Here is an 8,275-nt window from a genome sequence, read left to right on the forward strand (position 1 = left end):
CATGCTTATTGAATATAAAAACATGAAAGCAACAGCAGGCAATTCTATATTAAGTGCTCTACAAGCAAAGGAAAAAAATGACTAACATATTATTTGTTATAAATGGGAAGAAAATAAAATCACGTTAGTACACAAACTAGTGTAAAAAGGAAAGTGTCTGACCAAACTTTAAGTGTTCCACTTTCTCTACATCCTCACCAACATCTGTTGTTTCCTGTGTTAATTTTAGCCATTCTGATGGGCGTGAAATGACATCTCATTGCAGTTTTGGTTTGTATTTCCCTCATGGTGAGTGATGTTGAGCATCTTTTCATGTCTGTTAGCACTCAAAACAGTATGGAGTTTCCTCAAAAAGTTAAAAATAGAACTACCCTACAATCCAGCAATTCCATTAGTAGGTATTTACCCAAAGGGCACAAAAATACTGATTCAAAGAGACACAAGCACCCTGATATTAATAGCAGCATTATCAATGATAGCCAAATTATGGAAAGAGCCCAAATGTCCACTGACTGGTGAATGGATAAAGAAGATGTAGTATATATACAATAGAACATTACTCAGCCATAATAAGAATGAGATATTGCCATTTGCAGTGATGTGTATGGAACTAAAGTGTATTATGTTAAGTAAAATAAGACAGGCGGAGAGAGATAAATACCTTATTATTTCACTCATTTTTGGAATTTAGTAAACCAAACAGATGAACACGGCATGAGGTAGTGAAAGGCAAACCATGAAACAAACAACTACAGAGAACACCTGAGGGTTGCTGGAGCAGAGATGGACAAGGGTTTGAGTAAATGGGTGATGGGTATTAAGGAGGGAATTTGTGATGAACACTGGGTGTTGTATGTAAGTGATGAATCACTAAATTCTATACCTGAAATTAACTAAATTTTAAATAAAAACTTAAAACAAAACAAAACAAAACAAAAAACAAAAACAAAAAAACAAAGGAAAAAAAGCAAAGTGCCTGCATATATTTTTTTTTAATTTGAAGTGTTACAACTGAAACTACCTTACATAGTCATAACTATTGTTTTGTTAGTTTTATATAGTGTAAGAGTTGGAGGAATTTTACTCTAAAGCATGAGTTAGTAAATTTGTAGGTTTGGGGGCCAGATGGTCAGAGACCACTACTCCATCTATGGCTGTACTGTGAAAGCAGCCATGAGCAACATGTAAATGAACCACATAGCTTATTCCAATAAAATGTTGTTTACAAAATGAGACAGAAGGCCAGCCATAGTTTGCCTACTCCTGATCTATTAGAATGTCAAAATGGATAAGTAATTTACAAAATTCGATTACAACGCTTTTAAGAATCTGAAAAACAACAACACAGTTCAAGCTATTAGGACAAATAAGACTCTATAAATGTATCTATATATAAATATAATTGTCAATTTGGCAATCACCGCAGATTAAGATGTCAATGTCTGGGCACCTGGGTGGTTCAGTTGGTTAAGTATCTGACTTTGGCTCAGGTCATGACCTCACAGTTCGTGGATTCAAGCCCTGCTTTGAGCTCTGTGCTGACAGCTCAAAACCAGAAGCCTGTTTTGGATTCTCTGTCTCCCTTCCTCTTTCTGCCCCTCCCCAGCTCATGCTCTGTCTCTGCCCCTCAAAAATAAATAAACATTAAAAAAATTAGATAAGAAAATAAAAAAAAATAAACATGTATTTGCTTAAAAAATGATGTTAATGGGGCGCCTGGGTGGCTCAGTCGGTTAAGCGTCCGACTTCAGCTCAGGTCACAATGTCACAGTCCGTGAGTTCGAGCTCCGCGTCGGGCTCTGAGCTGATGGCCCAGAGCCTGGAGCCTGCTTCCGATTCTGTGTCTCCCTCTCTCTCTGCTCCTCCCCGTTCATGCTCTGTCTCTCTCTGTCTCAAAAATAAATAAACATTAAAAAAAAATTTAAAAAAATTATGTTAATGTCAATATTGTTTTGCCAAATAAAAGGGTCAGGGAAGTCTTTTATTTATTTTATTTATTTTTTATTTGTTTATTCATTTGTTTCTTTTCTTGCACCTGACTAGTCATCAAAGTTGTCAAAATTATTCTATGGGTAAAAATTTTGAGGATTTCTATCCTGAATTAAAATTGTATAAATAGTTACTTGGGAAAACACACACACACACACACACACACACACTTATACACATATACTTCAACTAAATTGAATATATCTATTTTACCATCTATTTTTCAATTCTTCAAAACTTGCTGCCATATATGTAGCTATATTTAGCAATGAATTAAGATGGCTTCTTAACAAAAAAATTAGAATTTATATTACAAACCCAGATTTTGGTTTAGGTTTTCTAAATTAATTACTTTTCTGTCTTCCTAAAGTTTTTGAAGGAAAATAGTCCATGTAATATTATAAGTATCATAAATATCAGCACCAGATGATTGTTGTAAATTCTGGTCTGTGTCTCCACTTCCCTCCAGTACATGTGGAAAGGAAGCTAGGTAAGACACTTCTAGGTGGAGTCTGAGCTCATAAGCCTTTAGATCTAAATGGACAATGCCCAGAAAGGAAAACTTCCAAACATTGTTTATTTGCCAAATATTGTTTCCAGGAGTTTTATTTTCATAGGTAATATAAAATGAGGTAGAGGATTCACAAATTACAAAAACATGACCTCTGTGTTTAAGGAGTTTATAATTTTATAGAAAAATCAGGGCAATGAATAGAATTGCTGGGTTTCAGATTCAGATTCAACAGAAAGAGGGCTAAGCATTTTCACATGGATTGTTCCAATTAGCCAGGATTCTTAATATCAAATGCCTGACAATGTCAGGTGATACCACATGAGAATGATGCTGGCTGAATAGCTATAGTATTAGAAGGTACAGCCTATGCTTCTCTAAAGGGAGTTACTCAGCTCCATCCCTGTGTTTCCATGTATTCCTATAACTCAACTGAAGCCAGATAATCATGATTTTCTATCCAAAAATGAATATGGTGCAGGCCAAGCAAAATATATCTGAGAGCTGGAGTAAATTTTAGGTAATAGATTCATCAATGGTGTTGACATATCAATTTTGTGTAATCAATTTCTCACATTTAACATAACTATGCATCAGAGATATTGGAAAATACTCTTAAATTTATTCAACTATATGATAGAGAAAGAGTTCTCATGATAACAAATACAGGGTGAAACCTGACTAATGAGGCCCTTCAGGGGACACTAAAGATACTACATTAAATGTACCCACATTGATGCATACAGAATCGTGGACAAAGGAATTGCCAGGGAAGCAATCCTAATTTTCTCATATGCTTTATTAAGTGCACATAATGTGTATGTCGACTTATTTATACTTGAAGTTAGAAGCCAGTATTATATATTCATATGCTGTCTGCCTAAGCTTGATTCCAGTCTAATGGGTCTCCCAAATATGAGGCTCCTCTTTGTTTTCTGGTATGACTTTCCATAGCCTCGTTAGGATCGTCCTATGACCAATCAGAGCATTTTCTGTTAATTTTGAACTTGGATATTAAACAGCCTATAGGTTAATTCTATCTGAGTAGATGTTGTGAGATGTGAAGTTACAAACTTCTCCAGGACAATGTTTCTTACTATACGAGAGGAGCCAGTCTGCAAAGAAAAAAAACTTTAAATGATCCAGAGTGAGAAGTATAGGCAAAATATATAGAAAGTGCTGGCATTATTCAGCTTCCTGAGACCCAGTTAAATCTCTTTTTCTTAAACTTTGATTGATGTACTCTGGTCTTAATTGTCAATATACTCCTTTCACTTCTATGTTTGTCTAAAATATTCAGAACTGGATTTTTCTCACTTATTATCAACAGAGTCTTGTCAAACACTATATACACACTTTTTTTTTTCCTGCAATGTAAAGACATATATTTATTTCAATGTATCAAAAACAATGTGACTTTAATGGAAAGGTTTGAAGACATGAAAATTCAAACTAACTTGATTATTTTCTGCTAAGTCTTTAATCGGGCTCCAGTGACAATAAAATGCTAAATTTGGTAGACATAGGGTGGTTACATGAGGAAATGTGGGGAGAAAGACTGAGAGGAAAGGGAAAACATTACTATGGAACTCTCATAGATCCAGGTCCTGTACTGGATCTATATATACTGGATCTATATATACTGAGTGTCTTCAGTAGGGTGTGGGTCTTTGCTGCCTAGAATCTTCTGAAAAGAGGGTGGTCTTTATTCTCCTCAGGAACATTAAGGAAAGCACCATCTAAGTCTTCCTCTACCATTTCCCTTAGAGGCAAAAGAGAACCAACCACAATGGTTTGAAAAGAGGTTGTTTTGTCAATTTCCAACAAACACTGAGATCTACAGGAGCCTGAGTTGATTGCATATGACAATATATACATTTTATTATTGGGAACAGCACTCATTATTTTGTGGTTCTATCTGTCAAAATAGAAAATAGAAAGAGTTAGGCTAGTTCAAAGATTACAAAAGGAGATAGATTCTACAAATGTTAAAAGGATAAGTAAATATTACAAAAAACATTATACCAGTAAATGAACAAATTAAATGAAATGGGAAAATTTCATGCCAAAAATGGTCAAAAAGAAATCCATTACCAGGACAACATTATTTTTATTAAACCAGAAATTAGCAAATGAAACTTTACATATGGTCTAGGCACTTTCCAATTGGCTACTTTTGCATTGGGTCCCAGGGTGAATGAGTCTGAATGCAAACCCGTTAAGAGAGGAATCTCCATCCCCTACAGCCCTGTGTCCTGGACATAAGCCTTGTTGGCGTTTGAACTATGCATTTTAAAGCTCATCTTTCTGGTGCAAAGCCTAAGAGATGGGGTGCCTGATGTGGGGCCCAAACCCACTTTCTTCAGAGAGAAGCTTCATATTTGTGATATCCCTCCCAAAGGTGTGCCACTGCACCAGGGATTCAGTTTTTAGTGAGACCTTGTTTCTGTCTCTCCTATCCTTTTCATTCTTTTAGTCCTTTGTTGTGGAGATGCTGTTCGGCTTGTTTTCACATCTTTTTCATGGGTAATTTTTCCATCTGCAGTTGTAGATTTGTTGCGTCAGTGGGAGGAGATCTTTTTTAAAAAATGTTTATTTATTTTTGAGAGAAAGAGAGAAAGAGTACAAGTGAGGGAGGGGCAGAGAGTGAGGGAGACACAGAATCTGAAGCAGGCTCCAGGCTCTGAGCGGTCAGCACAGAGCCTAATGTGTGGCTCAAAGTCATGAATTTCGAGATCATGACCTGAGCCAAAGTTGGACTCTTAACTGACTGAGCCACTCAGGTGTCCCTCAAGATCTTTCTATACCTTGCTTCCTTGGCTTCTGACAGTAATCACCGGGTATTTATCCACTGCCTACAATCTGCCAAGAACAGTTCTAGGTGTTCAAAGATTATTTGTTGCAACTCTATGTTAATGGATTTTGTGAACCTGAAATGACAGTCTTGTTTATATTCTATGCGTATTCTTGTAGCCCCAATAATTTGTGGCAGATTTTATTTTATGTGAAATTATACTGTAGCTCTTCTATACTTCACCATGCAGCATGTGTTCTAGGCACTAAATATATATGTACTATATGGAGTTGAGGACTCTTGAAGAGTCACAGCTTTTTCAAGGTCCCAAATTAGTGCAAAACCCCTCGCATTGAGGTGAGACCTGCAGGTTTGCACACAGCTGCAGGGTACGTTTGAGGTATTCACTGGAGAGAAACTCACAGAGGAGAAAACTAATACTGGCCAAATGCCTGCTGTTTTATACTGAACTTTTAAGGAAAAGTTGTATGACACCCTCTCTTTATCACTGTTGCCTTTTGAAATTAAAAAAAATAATAATTAACTATCCTAGTTTCAGTAAAAGGTCATAGAAAGGTCATGGGATAAAAAGCTGGGATAAGATCACAGAGGATTTTTCTTTAAAGAGCTCTAAGCCTATTACATAGATGATCTAATGAATCCCTGCAATGGCTATATGAAATAGATATGGGGTGAGTATTGTTATTCTTTTAGTGCTTTGCAGGGGAAATATAAAAATCATCAAATAGCATTTTCAAGCCCCTCACTCAAAGAGCTTCAGTGTTGTATTTGTCTTCTTAGCTTTGGAATGCTCCCCCAGATGTCAGAAAAGATGAACCATAATCTCTCAGGGGCATGTTTGATGTGATTCACGTAGGGCAAAATGGATTGCAGAAATTTATAACCTCTTTGGAGGAGAAAATAGAAGCTATATTCAACAAGAGATGGAGGAAAGTGAATGCTATTGAGCAATAATCACTAGCAAGCTGAGAGAACTGCAAAGGCTTTAACTCAGACTTCTGAACAGAATAATTTTTGATCATACACAAGGTAAAAATAATTCTTAAGAGCTATAGAGAAACTTGAGAGAAGCATCTAAGATCTTGAAATATAAAGATATAGAAACTCCCCCAAGGGGGGAAAAAAACTGTGCCCTTAAACCACATTAGTGGAGCAGATAGTTCCTGGATTTTTAAATTTTAACAAAGGAATATCTGCCATGTTAGGAAAAGGATATCAATTTTTATGTGAATATAAGACAGAAAGAGAAATCAGAGCCCAATGATTGCCACTTCTAGTGGACTACGTAACTGAAATGGAGTTTCTGGTCTGGTTTCAAAATGAAATCTACCTAAGAAGGGATGTTACATTGTCTTCTTTTTAATATCCACTTTTATATCTTAAAGACACCACATGCACAAGTGCACACATATACAGATTCATATTACTGTATTGAATATATTGAGCAACTTCTATGTGCTAGTCGTGCATTTGCCATTGTTATGTGTATTTTGTTATTCTAGTCCCATACTAACACAGAAGTTCATTTTAACCATTTTCAAGTTTTATAAAACCACTTAATGAGGCTGAATTACCTACAATTTTGATATTACTGATGTAAACAACATGTTGTCATTTATTCAACACTGTATTTCTAGATAATTTAGATTTATAAACATCCCTATGTAGTATCCACACTTCCATCTTTTTTTTCCAGTTGAATAGCTTTTTCTTCTTATTATTTGTCATAGTCATTTCTCCTCTTTCCTTAAATGCAATTGTGAAGAATCTATGCTATTTTCATTCTGGTGACTATTTATATCTAAAGGGGTGTCATTTATTTTCCTGGATCTGCCAATACTAGCACTAACTGTAGGGGAACACAAGAAAAGTGGGACTTTAGTTTACTGGTCAATATGAAATTCATGTTCTCTCTTTCCTGTGAAGCCTCTATGATGGGAGTAAGGTTCATTTCAGGGCTAATGGAAAATTTTGCCTCCCACATTGGAGGTACTTAGCCCTACATTTATGCCTAAAAATATGTGTAGGTCAATTGTTTCTTCTACTGATCAAGAACATTTGCTATAGAGATAATTTTTAATCATTTTTTCTCCTCCAGCTATCCACACAGGACTTTATGAGTGAATACTTGAATAGTTACATGAGTGAATATATTAGTCCCATTTCCTGCCAACGGAAAGAAATGACCCTGGATAATTTGCAATTGTACTAAATACTCAACCTGCTTGTTCTAAGTAGATATTTTGGTTTGGGTTTTTAATCCTCTGGATGTTTATCCTAAAACTGTATATCTCTGCCTGTGGCCAGAATTCTACCCCAACATGTGTCCACTTTCAAATTCAATCTCAGACAGATTTGTTCTTTTATTTGTTCATTCAGTAGATATTTATGGAACATGCACCACTTTAAAGACCCTATATGCAGCACTGGATGTTCCATAGCAAGGCAAAATGTTCGCCTTTTACTGCAAATCGACTTCTTTTTATTGTCTGGGGCTATGGCTTATAAAAGCTTTCTCGTTCAATGTAAGATAGAGTTTTTGATACTTTTTCAATGTCCTGATTTCTAAAGATTGCTTTTAGTGTAGAGATAGAATGAAGGTGTCTATTCTGCACCATGATTCATGTATTATCTCCATCATAGATCATAAACCAGAATTCTAATTTGAAAGGGAAATAATATTTAAGTAGTTGAGTAATTTCAAGATGCTTTGGAAATTCATTTTAATTAGTGGATTACCTGACTTCGGTGAGGTTAGCACATACAGTCACTCACCCTTGCATTCGCAGTGACACATATGTCCCCTAACCCATGATAAGTCTTACATTACTACTTATGAAATAAATGTTTTAAAATAAATAGTTTAGGGGCGCCTGGGTGGCTCAGTCGGTTAAGCGGCCGACTTCGGCTCAGGTCATGATCTCACGGTCCGTGAGTTCGAGCCCCGCGTCGGGCTCTGC

This window comes from Lynx rufus, unplaced genomic scaffold, assembly GCF_022079265.1.
Source record: "Lynx rufus isolate CCGP_SWC_20201006 ecotype Redwood Valley unplaced genomic scaffold, mLynRuf1.p SCAF_9, whole genome shotgun sequence".
Lineage (NCBI taxonomy): Eukaryota > Metazoa > Chordata > Mammalia > Carnivora > Felidae > Lynx > Lynx rufus.